Genomic DNA, 20311 nt, shown 5'->3' on the forward strand with positions numbered 1-20311 from the left:
CTTGAGACTCAGGAGGGTTTATGTGCCAAGAACTGGGTTAAAAGTTCATTTTTTCGCATTCAACCGCATTTCACTCTTCGCTTATGTCCTGGATCATCTGGAAATTGTATTTTTCCTACATAATTATGATCTATACAGACGATAAAAATCATTCCATAGCGATCGTCAAGGAATCTCAAGACTCAGGAAGGTTTATGTGCCAAAAACTGGATTAAAAGTTCATTTTTTCGCATTCAACCGCGTTTCACTCTTCGCTCATGTCCTGGATCACCTGGAAATTGTATTTTTCCTACGTAATTATAATCTTGATAGACGATAAAGATCATTTCACAGCGATCGTTTAAGAATCTTGAGAGTCAGGAGGGTTTATGTGCCAAAAACTGGATTAAAAGTTCAGTTTTTCGCATTTAACCGCATTTCACTTTGCGGTTATGCCCTGGATCATCTGAAAATTGTATTTCTCCTACGTAATTATAATCTTCACAGACGATTAAGATCATTTCATAGCGATCGTCTAAGAATCTCGAGACTCAGGAGGGTTTATGTGCCAAAAACTGGATTAAAAGTCCACTTTTTCACATTCAACCTCGTTTCATTATTCAGTTATGTCCTGGATCATTTAGAAATTATATTTTTCTCACATTATTATGATCTATACAGACGATAAAAATCATTTCACAGCGATCGTCTACGAATCTTGAGACTCAGGAGGGTTTATGTGCCAAAAACTGTGTTAAAAGTCTACTTTTTTGCATTCAACCGCATTTCACTCTTCGGTTATGCCTTGGATCATCTGGAAATTGTATTTTTCCTACGTTATTATGAATTTTATAGACGATAAAGGTCATTTTATAGTGATCGTCTAAGAATCTCGAGACTCAGGAGGGTTTATGTGCCAAAAACTGGATTAAAAGTCTACTTTTTCGCATTTAACCGCGTTTCACTATTCGCTCATGTCATGGATCATCTGGAAATTGTATTTTTTCTATGTAATTATGATCTTCATAGACGATAAAGATGATTTTATAGCAATCGTCTAAGAATCTCGAGACTCAGGAGGGTTTATCTGCCAAAAACTGGATTAAAAGTTCAGTTTTTCGTATTCAACCGCATTTCACTCTTCGGTTATGCCCTGGATCATCTGAAAATTGTATTTTTCTTACGTAATTATGATATTTACAGACGATAAAGGTCATTCCATAACGATCGGCGAGGTATCTTGAGACTCAGGAGGGTTTATGTGCTAAAAACTGGATTAAAAGTCCCCTTTTTCGCGTTCAACCATGTTACACTTTTCTAACACAATTTTCATAACCTATAAGAATGAAGTTAAACTTTTCCACATTCTGGATATGGATCGTTTTACACAATGGTTCAACATCCAACCTAAGTTTCTTCTAATTAAGATTAACGTCCGTTTCGTGTAAAAAAATCCATCTAGAATTCTTCAAAGAACGTTCAATCCCATTTAACCAGTTTTACCGTGAGTAATTAGTTTTATAGACCGACAAATGATCAAATCTTAATTCGTTCCCAATTTGGAGATCCTACTTTTGGATCGCGATTCCCGACGCGCATATTTGTCGCCTTTTTTATCGCTTTGTACGTTCTTCTTCCTCATACCGGCGGCAAAAACTAAGAAAAGGCCACGCTGTGAATAAAACCGAACACAACAGTTAATTATTGACGTGTCTCCTTTCTAAATTGATAGCAAAAAAAAAACAATCGTACAGCAAGTATTGTGCATTAAGGTCGAGTTCATTTAATTTTTTTTAAATGAATGAAAAACAGAACAGGATACAGAGAGTGACTTTCCGTTGTGCCAGGTGCCCTCCGTCAACCTCTCCGCTTGACGCAATCCAAACATTTACTTTTCTTTGGGCTTTTGCCTTTTCATAATTCATCCAGAGTTGATGCGGTTGCAAAAAGTTTCATAAACAATTTTACGCGGACTTTTTTGCCTTTTTATACTTTCTGGGCGGCATATAACAGGATGAAGGTATATAATAATAACTGTTCAGTTTTCTTACATTTTACAATAATTTGAATCAAGTAGTTCATTCTTCATTCTATTTCAAATTTTCATTATACTTTAACTCAATTTCGCTTGGCTCACTGTGTAGAAACAGTTAGTCAAAGTATTTCTATTCAAATGCATCCAAAAGAATGTTTTGAGGCCCTATAAAGGTGCGCGTTCAACATACTGGGCCAGTTCGTTAAAACGCATTATCAGAAGAAGTAAATTCGCTAAACCGCATCCGGTCTCACAACCATTAATTGTCAAAAAACAATAAATACATTCCACTTCTCTTAACAGTGAGCTTTCGATACAGTACTTTCTTAATAAAAATAAAAATCAAATAGACATTTTGGTCCTTCGATCCGAATTACCATTTTTTTTTATTATCATATCTTTATTAAATCGCAGTTATTTGTTGATCACAAATAATTTAAATAAAGTTTTGTAGCCTTCAATAACAATAAAAATACATGTCTTGGCGCAGTCTAGTTATAGTATAGAATAGCTAATCTACTAAACCCTGTTCGTTCAGATAAACACTTAAATTATCTTAAATATGGATTACCTATAATAAAGCAAGTTATAAAAAAATTATTATATTCATTATTTAGCAAGTGTCTTCTAAAATTGGATTTTAATTTAGTTTCATTATCAATTTCTACTATTTGCGTTTGTAAAGAGTTGGTTTATAGTTTTTCATTAAAGTTCGATATTGAGGAATTGTTATTCCTGTCTAACTTACCAATTTATCTTTAAAATCCAATGGAAAGGAGAAATTTCGTAAAACTAAATGAAAATAACCACGTTTCTCCATCTTCAGCCAATTCAAGTTCCTAAAGCTCTAAGAATTATGGTATATAATATACTTTCGTAACCCAAATAAAAGACGTGAACAAGTAATTTGTACTTTTCGAATAAGATTTATTTTAATTAGTTTTATATTTTATTAAAATATAAAACTTGTTGTTATGTTATTTATCCAAATATCGACAATAGATAAAATCACAGTAGTTGAAGTTAGACAAGATTAAGGATTTGCAAAAGGTTTATTACCAACTGTGTTAATGTAAACATTAAAATTTAACCTATTCTCAAAAATTGAGGGGCTTGTGACAACAAGGTGTATAAGCCACATTTTACTGAAAATTAAGATTTTCGCCAAATATTATGCAGAATATATTTAATATTTTCAGTCAACAATAAAGCGTTCAAACAATTTGTCTGAAAGTCATTTTAGTTCAATGAGTAAAGCAAACAGAGATTACTATCCAACTGATAATGACTACCCGAATCTAAAATAACGATAACCGAACGAAATTGTGCCTTAAAAAATCTCAAAAAATAATTTTTTGGGTGTCCAATAACCAATTTGTATAAATATAGTAAAGTTTAACTTAGGAGAAGTTAACAGTTACATACATATTGGAGAGAGACTTGTTTCCATCTGAAAAAATTAAAGTATTGGATTGGGCTTCCCGATCACCTGATTTGAATCCTATAGAGAATTTTTGGTCGCACTTGAAAAACCAAATTAGAAAGTAGTTTTTGTTTAATTTATATTTTAAAAGTGTTTCCATACATTTGTTCACTACGGTAAGTTGTACTAACTAATACATTTGTACACTAACGGTAAGTGACTATTTATATTTAATAATGTACTCGAGTGTTTCTTATTAAAACTAAAGAATTTATAAAACTTCTTTTATACTAAGAGTTACTTTAATTTAAGTTTTTTAAATGTATTTTAATAGTAATAGAAAGTGTAGTTTTATTTTGACATGAAAAAGACTTACCACCTTTAAAGTCGTTTTTCTCATAAATTACTGAATGTGGCTCATGTACGTACATAAAAGTCTTTTATTTTAAATGATTTGTACACATTTTCTAATGGTGATCAATTGGTACTTTTTCTCGTAAATTTCACGGCAACACACTTATTTCTATGAAAAAATAATTTGTTTTACTTTGAAAAAATTCTGCTGAGAAAGTTCAGTGCCTCTCGTACTTTTTATCATTTACTCTGAAAAATTTAAAATTACCTAAAAATACTCTACCAATACAATAATTAACAATAGAAAATCATTGGCCCTAAGTTACACCCTTAAGATACCCGTAATAAATCGACAACATACGTCATTTTGAAAAGCTCTTTGTATTGACCATTTTTAAACAATTCTTTTTTAAAATAAAAGAAGTAATTGAAGCCAATCAACATGGAATTTTCCTGAGAAGATCAATAAAATCATGCTACAAGGTCTCGAGATATGCGCGGTGTACACTGATTTCTCTAAAGCTCTCAATATATCGTGTTAATAATCTGAAGGTATCGGCATCAGTTCAGGAGTGCCTCAAAGATCTCACTTGGATCCCATGTTATTTTCTGTTTTTTTAAAATGACTCTGGACAATGTTTCTTTGATAGTAATTACTTTTTATACGCGAATGATTTGAAAATATATAACGCTATTAAAAAACTAACTTTATACAGAAAAATGTCACTGTATCCTTAAATCATTAGAAGCAACTATGTTTTTTACCTTAGCCTATAAATATCTTCCTCTAATCAGGGAATTAGCTTTACTCTATGCGAGTAATGTAAATATCTATAAAAGGACTGCAAACCTTTAATTTTTGGCATTAATTTGATCTACCGCTCCAGCATTAGTATTAATATCGTGCATTATTTTTATTAATTTCAGGGACTCTAGCTACATATATTAAAATTAAATTGAATTTTCCTATTTAACTTATTGTGGCTATAATAAATAATTGACAAAGAGCAATAAGAAATGCTTTGTAAATATTTACTAAAAAATAAAGCTATATTAATTTTCCAAGTTTCTTTTTCATTACATACATTATTTAGGTAGTTCCTTTTTACAGCTCTTATTATATAGGGTGTCCATTTAATATCGCGGTGCTCGATTGCGGCTAAACCGTGAAACGGAAAAAACTTAATTGAATTAGAGGGACCACTTTTTAAAATTACTGATGTGGTTGATACAGGGTGTCCCAGAAAAAGCGTGATACATACTTTGAACTTTTTTTTAATGGAATTACTTATATATTTTTTCTGAAATGGAAGCCTCATTGGACTCTCTGCTTAATCCTAAAATTATTTTGCTCTAAAATGCGACGTTGCCTAGTTATTACCAATTTAAGAAAATTTTCACGAAAATCAATGTTTCACTTAAATATTAATATTTACCACCGACGTTGTTTATATTTTTGAAAAATCCATGTGGAGTCCTTGGCTAAGTTCATTTTATCTTATGAAATTTCAAAATTTACTCAAATTTACAAAATTACTCAAATAATAATATTTTTAATTAAATTTTGCACTATTTGTTTCTTTAAGCAAATTCGGATAATGGCGTACATTCTTCGCAAAATCTGTCAGATCTCGTACATATCTCATGGATCCATTTCATACATGTCACGCACTGAAGCCAGTCGCATTTGGGACCTTTTTTGTCGTAAAATGATCCATGACATTAAGCGCAAATTTCGCGCAATTCTGGCGCAATTCTGATTCATCAGCGCAATTCTGATTCATCAATATCGACTTCGGATTCGTCGCTTTCCTGCGTTACTACTTCTATTTCGGTATCTGTCGAAGAAGGGCTTGGTAGCTCTTTGGTATTCCGGTTTTCTTAATATTTTATATTTTTTCCGTTCTTCTTTTTGTTTTAATTTTCTATTCTTTTCTTCTTTGCCCGTTTTACAGAAATTGTTTCTGGTGAAGTTAGTATCTCGGCATGTTGTTTCCGTTTATAGCCACTTAGTCCTGGTTCGACGCGTGGAACCGGTAAAATTGCTTCAAAGGGATTCGTATCTTCAGGTTCCTCAACTGCAGTGACATTACCTGGTCTGGGATCATTCTCCTCCTCACTGGATATGTCTTCTGGGTTAAGACTATCTTCAACCGATGGTTCGTCGTTGACCATAAAAGCATAATCGGGAATTTTTTCGGGATTAAAAGGGTAAATCCCGTTTTGAATTGTTGCAGCCTTACACCAGGCAATATTTAATAGTTGGGCAAATTGCAATCGGCTTAGTTTTCGACCAGGATTGTTAAGTACCCAGTTTTGACAACTTTGAGCCCAATAAGCTTCCAAAGGCTTAAAAAATGAGCGATCAAGCGGTTGGAGCCAATGAGTGGTGTGCCTGGGCAAACCAAACAGGATCACGTCATTGGCTACAGCAAAATCTAAGAGTTCGACATTGGAACAGTGCGAGGAATGTCCATCCATAATTAATAGATCCTTACCGGTACCTTTCCGCGGAATAAAAAAGTCTTTAAACCATTGGAAGAAAATTTCAGATGTGACATAAGCTGACTTTTCGCCCATAACAACTTTGCCGCTAGGTGGTAGGCCATCTTCGAATTCCCGTTTTGTATTTTTGCTCTTAAATATGCAGCAGGTTGGGAAAAAAGTTCCTTCTGCGTTTACACAGGTTATAACGGAAATAGTTTCTCCTTTTTCAGCGCTTATGATGCAATTTACCATTTTAGCGCCTTTTGTTACCACAACTTTGCCTGGATTGTTATTCAATTTCAATCCTGTTTCATCGAGATTAAAAATCTTTTGTGGGGTATTCAATAAATTATTTTCTCTAAGAACGTTTCCCAGTAATTCAAAATATTGTGTACATTCTTGTTTTGTCATGCCCGTGGCCCTGGCAGTAGACATACCTTGAGCCTTCCGAACGGCCAGTATAGGGTGTCTTCTCATAAAGGCTAGAAACCAGTCTTGTCCTGCCATTTTCCGTTCAATATCGAATTTATGTGGAATATTTTGTTGGACCACAAAAGAATAAGCAAGCTTTCTTATATCATGAGCAGTTGAAGCAAAGCCGTGAAATGCCATGTTTTGTATATATTTGGCTAAACTTGCTTCTTGTTCCATAGTAAGTGAGCCTTAACGACCTAATGCCATCTTATCCAAATTTCCGGAACGCATTCTTCTCATTAAGGTTCTAAGTGGAACATTATATAAGAACGTGGCTTTGTGTTTATCTGAAATGATAAAAAAATACGAATCACCATGAGCTATACCTATCAAAAAAGTACTTGGGGTAATATGCCGCACTTGCATTTTCATGCGGCATATTACCCCACAGTGCAACACCAACGTTTCAACTGAAAAGCAAAAACCCGGTGTAAATACAGTCAGCGGCGAAGGTGTTAATTAATGTTAGGTTATAAATCTCACCTCGCCACAGCAACGTGGATTATTAATCCATCGGATCACAAAAACGTTTAAAAACTCGTATAAAAATAATTTTTGGTGGATACTTACCAGTTTTTGGGGTTTATCGTGCACCAAATGATGAAAATTATAGGAAATTAGTAAACAGGTGGTTGACTACGTTAATGTCGACAGATTACTATGGTAGGTAGTGCGATGGCGTAACCGCCAGAGTGAGCTATGAGCAAACTGAGGCATATTACCCGATGCGGCATATTCCCCCGCTTTACTCTAGTTCCATTTTAAAAAAAGTTCAAAGTATGTATCACGCTTTTTTGGGACAACTTGTGTCAACCAAACTAATTTTAAGAAGTAGTCCCTCTAACTCAATTAACATTTCCACTATTAAAGTTTTTTTCCATTTGAGGGTTTAGCCGCAATCGAGCACCGCGATATTAAATGGACACCCCGTATTCAGCATTATCAATTTAAAAAAAAATAGCCCAGTTATATAACCTTTACATAAGGAAAAGTTTATTGGCTTAAGATGACTCATAAAACGGCAGTCACGAGAGGGTTTTTTATATATTGTTAGGGCTCGGCCAAAGGGGTGCATTTAAACAGCACACCGGAGTGCGGCATTTAATCGATATAAAATCCCCCTCATGTTTTATGCATTTATTGGATAAAGTTGCGAATGTTTTATGCAGTTTGGACTTTGAAATAGAGAGTGATTTTTTCAATTTATGTGTGCGAACAATAGAATGTCTTCGCAGTTAAGGTGGTTAAGGACGAACGAAATTTGCTTTCCTTCGGCATATACGGAGGTGTCGTTACTAAAATGATGTTTTGTTCATTTGTTATGGCTCTCATGTTTTATATTTTCACTCCGGATTCGGCCATTCTAAGATTATGGGCATTTTACGGTATTTGCATGTAATAAACGCTTTCTATTTTAAATTGTTTTGTAAGGCATTGAATTTGTTAAAAAAAAAGCAAAAAGATCATAATGAATAAAGTTCCCATACCATCAAGGTTCTCATATCTAATTAACATGTAATAAATATTTCCACTTCAATGTAATCCCGTTTAAATTATGCAATAACAGCAATTTATTGCCAAGGATTAAATCTACACAAAATGTCCCTTGAGCGTTAAAAATACGAAACGAAGAAGAAGAAGAAGAAAATGTTCGTTCCGCTTAATTTGACATAAAGTACAACGGCGGCAGTACCATCGGTCGGTGTTAGTTTATTCTTAGCCTCCAGGTTCAAGGTTTTTGATTTGTTTACCTTAATACACAACATTGTGTTTTGTTGCGGACCGGGGTAATTTTAACTCGTAAATCCTTTTAATGTCTTTCAAAAACATCATTTTTGACAGGGGAGAAGTATAACTTACATTGTTGTCTTTGCGTTTTATGAGGCCTATCTTTTCACTTTTTTTTAATGAAGATTTTACAGGGGGTTTCTGGTTATTTGAATAATTTTTTTTAGGGCAATTTAAAAGTTCAATATTCATTGTTATATTATATTTATCTACATTTTCTCGATGATCTTTTGCCAATTTAATACTTTGTTTTGTACAAGGTACAACCCTCTTGCAAGCCTCTTTGATTGTAAAATATATTTTGCTATCAGAGAAAGATACTTAATAAAGCTTATTTTAATTACTGCTGAATGCAGCTGAAAGGCAATTGTTCTTGTTCTTGCTCTTTTATAGATAGTACTTTAAATCCGTCGACAATACTAATGTTAGTAATAACAACCACACTCTTTACTCTAAACTTTAATGGTCCTCTCAGGAAAAAATGTCAAACTTGACCATTTTCGGACTATAAAAGTATGAAAAGCGGAACTTTGAAAGGCCGTATCTTAGAAACTATAAGAGTTACGACTCTTTCAGTGGTACCAAACGATTCAGAAGGTTTCAAATATCCTAAAAATGTTGGACATTTTTTTTGAAAATTATTGGTTTTTCTAGGAAAAAATTTCAAATTTGTCCATTTTTTGGCCTATAAACGTTTGAAAAGCGGAATTTTGAAGGGCCATAGTGTGGAAACTATAAGAGGTACGACTGTTTCAGTGGTACCAAACGATTCAAAAGACTCCAAATATTCTAAAAATGTTGGAAAAGGTTTATGGAAATTATTGGTTCTCTTAGGAAAAAATGTCAAAGTTGACCATTTTCGGACTATAAAAGTATTAAAAGTGGAACTTTGAAATGCCGTATCTTGGAAACTATAAGAGGTACGACTGTTTCAGTGGTACCAAACGATTCAGAAGGTTTCAAATATCCTAAAAATGTTGGAATTTTTTTTTCGAAATAATTGGTTTTTCCAGGAAAAAAATTCAAAGTTGTCCATTTTTTGGCCTATAAACGTTTGAAAAGCGGAACTTTGAAGGGCCATAGTGTGGAAACTATAAGAGGTACGACTGTCTCAGTGGTACCAAACGATTCAAAAGACTCCAAATATTCTAAAAATGTTGGAAAAGGTTTATGGAAATTATTGGTTCTCTTAGGAAAAAATGTCAAAGTTGACCATTTTCGGACTATAAAAGTATTAAAAGTGGAACTTTGAAATGCCGTATCTTGGAAACTATAAGAGGTACGACTGTTTCAGTGGTACCAAACGATTCAGAAGGTTTCAAATATCCTAAAAATGTTGGAATTTTTTTTTCGAAATAATTGGTTTTTCCAGGAAAAAAATTCAAAGTTGTCCATTTTTTGGCCTATAAACGTTTGAAAAGCGGAACTTTGAAGGGCCATAGTGTGGAAACTATAAGAGGTACGACTGTCTCAGTGGTACCAAACGATTCAGAAGGTTTCAAATATCCTAAAAATGTTGGACATTTTTTTTGAAAATTATTAGTTTTTCTAGGAAAAAATTTCAAATTTGTCTATTTTTTGGCCTATAAACGTTTGAAAAGAGGAACTTTGAAGGGCCATAGTGTGGAAACTATAAGAGGTACGACTGTTTCAGTGGTACCAAACGATTCAGAAGACTCCAGATATTCTAAAAATGTTAGAAAATGTTTTTGGAAATTATTGGTTCTCTCAGGAAAAAATGTCAAAGTTGACCATTTTCGGACTATAAAAGTATGAAAAGCGGAACTTTGAAAGGCCGTATCTTGGAAACTATAAGAGGTACGACTGTTCCAGTGGTGCCAAACGATTCAGAAGGTTCGAAATATTCTAAAAATGTTAGACATTTTTTTTGAAAATAATTGGTTTTCTCAGGAAAAAATGTCAAAGTTGACCATTTTTTGGCCCTTAAACGTTTGAAAAGCGGAACTTTAAAGGGCCATAGTGTAGAAACTATAAGAGGTACGACTGTTTCAGTGGTACCAAACAATTCAGAAGGTTTCAAATATCCTAAAAATGTTGGAAATTTTTTTGGAAATAATTGGTTTTTCCAGGAAAAAATTTCAAAGTTGTCCATTTTTTGGCCTATAAACGTTTGAAAAGCGGAACTTTGAAGAGCCATAGTGTGGAAACTATATGAGGTACGACTGTTTCAGTGGTACCAAACGATTCAGAGGACTCCAAATATTCTAAAAATGTTGGAAAATGTTTTTGAAAATTATTGGTTCTCTCAGGAAAAAGTGTCAAAGTTGACCATTTTCGGACTATAAAAGTATGAAAAGCGGAACTTTGAAAGGCCGTATCTTGGGAACTATAAGAGGTACGACTGTTTCAGTGGCGCCAAACGATTCAGAAGACTCCAAATATTCTAAAAATGTTGGAAAATGTTTTTGGAAATTATTGGTTCTTTCAGGAAAAAATGTCAAAGTTGACCATTTTCGGACTATAAAAGTATGAAAAGCGGAACTTTGAAAGGCCGTATCTTGGGAACTATAAGAGGTACGACTGTTTCAGTAGTGCCAAACGATTCAGAAAACTCCAAATATTCTAAAAATGTTGAAAAGTTTTTTTGAAAATTATTGGTTTTTCCAGGAAAAAATTTCAAAATTGTCCATTTTTTGGCCTATAAACGTTTGAAAAGCGGAACTTTGAAGGGCCATAGTGTAAAAACTATAAGAGGTACGACTGTTTCAGTGGTACCAAACGATTTAGAAGACTCCAAGTATTCTAAAAATGTTGGAAAATGTTTTTGGAAATTATTGGTTCTCTCAGGAAAAAATGTCAAAATTGACGATTTTCGGACTATAAAAGTATGAAAAGCGGAACTTTGAAAGGCCGTATCTTGGAAACTGTAAGAGGTATGACTGTTTCAGTAGTACCAAACGATTCAGAAGGTTTCAAATATCCTAAAAATGTTGGAATTTTTTTTTTGGAAATTATTGGTTCTCTCAGGAAAAAATGTCAAAGTTGACCATTTTTTGGCCTATAAACGTTTGAAAAGCGGAACTTTAAAGGGCCATAGTGTGGAAACTATAAGAGGTACGACTGTTTCAGTGGTACCAAACGATTCAGAAGACTCCAAGTATTCTAAAAATGTTGGAAAATGTTTTTGGAAATTATTGGTTCTCTCAGGAAAAAATTTCAAAATTGACGATTTTCGGACTATAAAAGTATGAAAAGCGGAACTTTGAAAGGCCGTATCTTGGGAACTATAAGAGGTACGACTATTTCACTGGTACCAAACGATTTAAAAGATTTCAAATATCCAAAAAATGTTGGAAATTTTTTTTGGAAATTATTGGTTATTCCAGGAAAAAATTTCAAAGTTGTCCATTTTTTGGCCTATAAACGTTTGAAAAGTGGAACTTTGAAGGGCCATAGTGTGGAAACTATAAGAGGTACGACTGTTTGAGTGGTACCAAACGATTCAGATGACTCCAAATATTCTAAAAAAGTTGGAAAATGTTTTTGGAAATTATTGGTTCTCTCAGGAAAAAATGTCAAAGTTGAGCATTTTTTGGCCTATAAACGTTTGAAAAGTGGAACTTTAAAGGGCCATAGTGTGGAAACTATAAGAGGTACGACTGTTTCAGTGATAGCAAACGATTCAGAAGGTTTCAAATATCCTAAAAATGTTGAGAAAATGTTTTTGGAAATTATTGGTTCTCTCAGGAAAAAATGTCAAAGTTGACCATTTTCAGACTATAAAAGTATGAAAAGCAGAACTTTGAAAGGCCGTATCTTGGAAACTATAAGAGGTACGACTGTTCCAGTGGTGTCAAATGATTCAGAAGGTTCGAAATATTCTAAAAATGTTGGAAAGTTTTTTTGAAAACTATTGGTTTTTCCAGGAAAAAATTTCAAAGTTGTCCATTTTTTGGCCTATAAACGTTTGAAAAGCGGAACTTTGAAGGGCCATAGTGTGGAAACTATAAGAGGTACGACTGTCTCAGTGGTACCAGACGATTCAGAAGACTCCAAGTATTCTAAAAATGTTGGAAAATGTTTTTGGAAATTATTGGTTCTCTCAGGAAAAAATGTCAAAATTGACCATTTTTTGGCCTATAAACGTTTGAAAAGCGGAAATTTGAAAGGCCATATTGTAAAAACTATAAGAGGTACGACTGTTTCAGTGGTACCAAACGATTCAGAAGACTCCAAATATTCCAAAAATGTTGGAAAATGTTTTTGGAAATTATTGGTTCTCTCAGGAAAAAATGTCAAAATTGACCATTTTCGGACTATAAAAGTATGAAAAGCGGAACTTTGAAAGGCTGTATCTTGGAAACTATAAGAGGTACGACTGTTTCAGTGGTACCAAACGATTCAGAAGGTTTCAAATATCCTAAAAATGTTAAACATTTTTTTTGGAAATTATTGGTTTTTCCAGGAAAAATTTCAAAGTTGTCCATTTTTTGGCCTATAAACATTTGAAAAGAGGAACTTTGAAGGGCCATAGTGTGAAAACTATAAGAGGTACGACTGTTTCAGTGGTACCAAACGATTCAGAAGGTTCCAAATACTCTAAAAATGTCGGAATTTTTTTTTGGGAATTATGGGAAAAAATTAATTTATTTTCAGATATCAAATGATATTTAAAAAACAAGATGCATATAGTTACTTGGTTTAAATGGAGTGAAGTGGCTTAATAACTTGCAGAATTTTATATTACAATCTGAGACTGTAGTGCAGGCATAACCTTGCCCCAATTTAGCAACCTTACTATAACCCATATTTACCAGAAGAACCAAACGTCATCAATAACACATCTAATCTAAGTTGAATAGAGGGTTGTGGTCAATGTAACGTTAATTCAATTCAACAGAAACAACATTATCTTAATTATGACAATGTGCCATCTCGTCAACTTTCATTCAACTGTTGTTACAGGGTCGGAAAGTATCGAACATTCAACGTTGATTCAACAACATCTTGCTATCTTATTTAATGATAATTAAATGGTGTTTTTCTATTGAAGTAGAGTTGAAAAAAAAGTGAAAAAATTCAATGTCCGTTCTTATACCTCAATTTTTCCAATTCTCATCCAACACTTAACACTTACATCCTAACTAAACATTTTTTTCAGACTTTTATAAAGGACGTGTTAGAAATTAATATTAAAAACATCGATAACTAACTGTTCATACAAAGTCTACCTCTATCCGGTTTTGACGTTGTAAAATGCGCGTTATGGTCGCATAATTAGCGCTTAAAATATTCGAGTTTACTGTTCGCATTGGTTTATAGAAAAACACGACTATATTTAGACATTACGATGAATATCCATTATCATAATTTGCAAACTTTTTAATCTAGATTATATAATAGGTTTTCTCATGCTATTTCACATATTCAGTGAAGAATAATTGTTGTTTATATAATGTGGCGATTGCTTCAGGATTTTCTCATCATTTATTTATATGTGCTACCACCCATGTGTAGAAAACTTTAAAGTATTATAGCATAACAATTGTATTATTTGCTTTAGGCGCCATAGACAGTGGGTGTAATAAACAACGAGTTTTTCTACTCTCCTTGTCACATTATTCAGTTTAAAAAGAACTTAATTAAAACAACAACAAATTATTCAAGGAGAATTGTAGGCATTCGTTTAAGAAGTACAGTTGTACAGTACAGAAAGGAAAGTCTATGCTGCTACCATAAAAATAATCTTAATAATAATTATATTTAAATTCTATGCAAGTAATTGGCTGGAACTATACGCTCGTATAGTAGAATGGGTTACAATTAACTTTCAGATAAACGTTTCCTGTTTTCGGTGGAAATTTATATGGACAAAATCCGAAAATCCGAAATCCGTTTCGTTGACCCAGAAATTTCGTGGTCCAGAATCTGGAAATAGCTCGCCACTTTACCGCGAGAGAATCCTCGTTTTTCCCGATGCAGTCACTATACGGATTAAGTAGGTGACTCAAACGTAACAATATTTTCGTGTTTTTTTTTCTTTTTGTGTTCAGAGACAAGTTTATTTCCTAAAATCATTGAAGGGACTTCCCAGGAAGAGCATAATGTCTGAGGGAGTAAATTGATTTTTCTAAAACATTTTCGTAAACAGTTGAATGCCCAGAAAAATAAATTTACTCTTCCATGCTTTCTGTTCTATTGGGCTTTTCCTGAGGGAAGCACAGAGCATTGAAGAGCAAACATATAAAATGGTTCCTGAGGGATTCGTAAGACATTAAAGCTTCTGGTCAAGTTCAGAAAGCCTGGAAGAAGATATATATTACTCTGGAAAAATAGATCTGCTCTTCCAGGCTTTCTGATATCTGGGGTTTTCCTGAGGATTCCTTTTTTAAGACATTAAGAGCTCTCGGAGAAGAACAGAGAGCCTGGAAGAATAAATGTATGACTTAGATTTTTTTAAGGGACTTTTCAGGAAGAGCAGAATGTCTGAAAGAGTAATTTTGTTATTCTCGTCAGAGAATCGGCCTAAATTTAGAGACAAGACTTTACTGGAATATGTTGTAAGAATGCGCAAGAGTAGACATTAATATAAAGAGATTAGTAAATGTTTAATGTGTAAAAAGGCTCATAACTTGAGAACAAATTGGGGAAAGTTTAAAAAAATGACTCTGGATAAATGATTTGAGTCCAACATGTTTTGACTTTAAATCAAATAGGTATGGTTTAATTATTAGTCCAAATATCGTAATTTTTTTTTCTATGGTAGGTGGTAATGCGGAGTTTTGCATATTATTACATATAGTTTATATATCTAATTTTAAGTTACTAACTTAGTTTTTAGGTCAGTTTTTTAACCTTCATAACAAAAACACTTGACATTTTGTATTTAGTAACCCAATAGAAGTCCTTTAGTGAAATGAATTTTCTAAATATAATAAAGGAATAAATGAAGTATAATAGTCCTTTTTGTCGTCGGGTTATATAGCATATAGTTGTAAAATTGATTGTATATAATTTGTATATTGAGCAAATAAAGAAGTTTGATTTGAAGTAGGTAAGATTATGGTTGTGATGGTATCTTAGCTAAATTGATTTAATATTTTACCCATTTATTTCAAGTTGTATTCGTCATATCATAAGTTGCTGTTTAGAAATTGAGAGACATAATATAAAAATCTATTTTAATAAGACTCCTCCCTACCCAAAGTTAGTAAACCGGAGAATTTTTAGACTTATGTCAATTGTTCCAACTTTATCAAAAATTTTTATAAAAATATTTATATCGGTTCTATGAAAACTATATAAAAAATTAAATAATTTCCAATTGGCTGTGATATTTTTCAACTGATACATCAGGTTGTGACAGTATAACATTTTCAGATCGTGTTCATCACATATTTTTAATTCTATGACCAATACTATAAATACACATTTCCTTTAAAAATACTTTACAGCATCTACGGTCAATCAGGTTGTTGCCAATAAGGACTAAGATTTTTTTAATTTTTAAAATTGCGTCAAAAACATTATTCAAAGTTTAAAAATTTAAATTTTACTTTCCAGCCATATACAAAGAAATTGCCATTGTAACTACCTAATTTTCATTAAATAATTCTTAATTTTATTTTGATTGATATTTTCTCTATTTTAAATATCCCTGAAGACGTCATTAGAAAGAAATCCGCAATAAATATAACATTAGTTGATGCGAGACATGAAAATAAATTTTTTTTAATGGTGACACCCCCAAAAATTCTATTACCTCTTATGGTAGCGGTGCTAAGCATTCGTTCTTTTCTTTACAATTTTTTAGCATCCACGGTCAATCAGTTTGTTGCCAATAAGGACTAAGATTTTTTCATTTTCAAAATTTCGTCAAAAATAATATTCAAAGTTTGCAAATTTTAAGAAAGAATTCTTAATTTAATTGTGATTGATATTTTCCCTATTTTAAATACCCTTAAGAAGTCATTAGAAAAAAATGCGCAATAAATAAAAAAATTATATAATATTAATTGATGCGAGAAGTGAAAATTAAAATTTTTTCATGGTAACACCCCCAAAAATTCTATTACCTCTTATGGGAGCGGTGCTAAGCATGCGTTTTTTTCTTTACAATTTTTTTGCATTTTTAATTATTAAAAGGGATGTATATGCCCACTTATCTAAGTATTTTACACAAAATATTTTTTTACTTGTCCAACAATCTAGATTTAGAAAGGGGTATAGTACTGCTGATACCCTTTTGAATATAAGGGATATAATTGCAAAAACTCTCGATAAAAAGCTTGCAGTAATTTTGATAGCATTAAACTATGGTGACTTAATGGTGGCAAAGTTAAAATATTATCCTTGGTATTTCTAGACTTTTCCAAAGCTTTTGATAATATGGATCAAATGTGGAAAGCAAGACTACTATGGATTAGATCAGACTGTAGTCATGTTGTTTCAGGTATATCTTAAGAAATGAGTAATTGTATTAAAGAAATAATTAAAGCCACTACACTGAACAAAATAGGGGGAAATATACCAAATAAATTTATTATTAATTACCAATTGTATTCTGTAGAAGCCCAAACTTTAGTAATTTTTTAAAGAATATGGAACTTTACTTTGTAAAACATACAAAATACAAAATATCATTTGTAAAATTTATTTTGCATGTAATTTTAACAAGATACAAAGTAATATTTTAGTTTACACGGTAAAAATACGTAAACAAAACGGAAAAATACATATATTTTGTAAAATTACATAATTCGCTACGTAAATTAACAGACGCCACCAAATACGCCATACCTATACTCAGCTAATTTAGGCTAATTCGGCGTTTGCCGTTTGTTTAGTCACACCTCGCACCAAAATTATTAATGGGATAAAGTATTGCGTATTAGTGCATTGGTTAAGTGAATTTTGTTCATCTTGTTTAAGTTTTTGTGATAATACAGGTAAGTAAATATTATATTCATGTTTTTATGTAGTATTTGCTCGATTAAATTCATTAATATTCAAAAGTATAATAAGCATTTGTATATACACCGAAATCTTAATGGATTATTCCAAGATAAGGAATTTTCCTAAATATATTCCTATAATCAGGGAAACTAATGAAAAATGGCCATTACTATTTTCATCACCATCTCTCTTTTGGCATTTTCAAGAATTAACAGGTGCTGATATTCACCTACTCAATGGAATAAATGAGAAAGCTGATAAAATCACAAAGTGCCTTAAACTCCCCAAAGACGCTGATTTAGAAGAAAATGTATCAATAGAACAGCAACTAATTAAAAATTTAATACACCACTTCAAGGAAGATATTGTATTTTTGATATCTCAAAGAGAGGCAAGTGACATTTTTTATAAATAAAAAAAAACTAAAAACTACATGACTCCAACCTTAATTACAACTGTAATATTATTTTTTATTTTAAATATATTTTTTTTATTCCAGGTCCAAATAAATTTAAACGACAACGATGTTTATCCCGACAGTTTGCCACTAACGCTTATAATTCTAAAGCAAGGTAAATAATTTATGCCTTAGAAGTATCAAACAATAACATATACTTATCTTATTATTTTAGAACACAAAAATTGCTTTTATGTTTTGGTTGAACGTCAAATAATACAGGCACATGGCTACACCACTTTTCTGGAGGCCCTAAAAGTTCTTCTTGCCTTGTACTTTGTACTAATCTCGGTTTACCCGAAAAAACTAGAAACTACCCTCCAAATTGGAATTTCTTCAAAGATATTTTCTAAAACTTCACCCCGATCAGGGAAGTAAAGCCAGGCAGGTATCTAATAGCCTAAAGAAGGTTTTTTTGTCTAATGAATTCAATAAAAAATAAAAAACATAATAAGTACCTATAATATATATTTGTTATATTATTATGCATAATATGTATATTTTTTATGTAGAAAAAATTTTTTTTTGTTAACATGTTACATGCCATGTAATGTTATTTATTTTGTTTACGTATAAGTACCTACGACAATAATTTGATGGAAGAAGAAGGTACATATTTCCTATATTTTGTTTTATTATTATTAGAATAATAGGTTTTTGTTAGACAGTGTGATTTTAAAGTCGAGTTTTTGTTCTTTTAACAAAAGATTAAGATCACCTTACTCGCCTGTTAAAAGGAAAAAATCAACTAAAGATTGCCTTTTTGTTAGTTGTTTATACCATTTCAAATTATATATATATTTTTATACCCTTATTTAACTATATAGGGCCCATATATAGTTAAATAAAAGAAGTAAAGCGCGTGTTTTCTGTTCGTACCCTTAGAAGTTTTAGCTAATGTCTTAAAATCTCAACTCTCTACATTTAAAATTAAATCTATAGTTTGAACGCTATTCTGGTTAAGTGTTAATATACCCTATATGTACCAGAATGTTAAATTATTATTTTTTTAATATATACTTAATTATATAAAATTTAAAGATTTTGTTGTTTAATTTCATACGTACATATACGAAATTTATCCATTTTATTTTATTATATTTTTTAAGTAATATTGAATTACCAAATTTAACAATCATATCCTGTTTGAGTTATATAATATAAGCAGGATCTGATTGGTAAATTATGTAACTCTATATTACTTAAAAGTATAATAATTTAAATTCAGTATAAATAATACAATATATATTTTGTAATTTTTATAAATAAAATTGGTAACATCGTTTGTTTCTTTAAATTATTATGGATTTTTACAGTATTTGAACGGAAAATTTACAAATTTTAATTGGTAAATTTACATTACATATTACTAATGATTATTACTTAAAATATTCTGTATTTTCATATTCACAATTGTTTTGTAATTATATGGAATACGGATTGGTCACAAAATTACTTAAACTAAATACTGAATTTTACGAATCCTTCTTATCAGTGTAGAAACAGTCTAATCCTATACTGAAATTTTATAATCCTAATGCTTAACAGTATCTATGGTCAATCAGTGTGTTGCCGCCAATAATGACTAAGATTTTTTAATTTTCAAAATTTCGTCAAAAATAATATTCAAAGTTTGCAAATTTTGAGAAAGAATTCCTAATTTTATTTTGATTAATATTTTCTCTATTTTAAATATCCCTGAAGAGGTCATTAGAAAGAAATCCGCAATAAATATAACATTAGTTGATGCGAGAAATGAAAATCAAAATTTTTTCATGGTAACAGCCCCAAAAATTCTATTACCTCTTATGGGAGCGGTGCTAAGCATGCGTTCTTTTCTTTACAATTTTTTTGCATTTTTAATTATTAAGAGAGGATTGTATATGTATATGGCCAATATCTTAGTATTTTACACAAAATAATTTTTTATTTGTCCAACAATCTGGACTTAGAAAGGGGTATGGTACTACTGATACCCTTTTAAATATAACGGACATAATTGCAAAAGTTCTCGATAAAAAGGTTGCAGTAATTTCGATAGCATTAGACTATGGCGACTTACTGGTGGCAAAGTAAAAATTTGACGGTTTTAATGACATTGTTATTTAGCTACTCGAATAGTACCTATGCATTCAAAATAGTTATTCCGATTAATAAATAATTATTTCTGTGGTTCCTCAGGGCTCGGATTTAGGTCCACTTTTATTTCTTTTATTTACCTGTGGTTCATCTAAAATTAATGCGTCAGATGTTTACCAATATGCCGATGATACTCATATTTACTATTTTCAACGAAACAATATTGAAGAAGCCTCTTGTGGTATAAATTCAATCATAGAGCATAATCTTATTATTAACTTTAGCAAAACAAGGATGGTAGTGTTTGGCTTTAAAAATA

General features: G+C 31.7%; 1 protein-coding gene and 1 long non-coding RNA gene across 2 annotated transcripts in view; one reads left to right on the top strand and one right to left on the bottom strand.

Annotated features, from left to right (window-relative positions):
- Positions 1-20311, bottom strand: part of LOC126742551 (restin homolog) — a 127874-nt gene that overhangs the window by 70790 nt on the left and 36773 nt on the right. The window lies entirely within an intron of this gene.
- LOC126742554 (uncharacterized) lies at positions 17338-18593 on the top strand. The gene is made up of 3 exons (XR_007662601.1): positions 17338-17449; positions 17956-18028; positions 18089-18593. It is a non-coding gene; the product is annotated as an uncharacterized LOC126742554 (long non-coding RNA).

This window comes from Anthonomus grandis, chromosome 11 (assembly GCF_022605725.1).
Source record: "Anthonomus grandis grandis chromosome 11, icAntGran1.3, whole genome shotgun sequence".
Classification (NCBI taxonomy): Eukaryota; Metazoa; Arthropoda; class Insecta; order Coleoptera; family Curculionidae; genus Anthonomus; species Anthonomus grandis.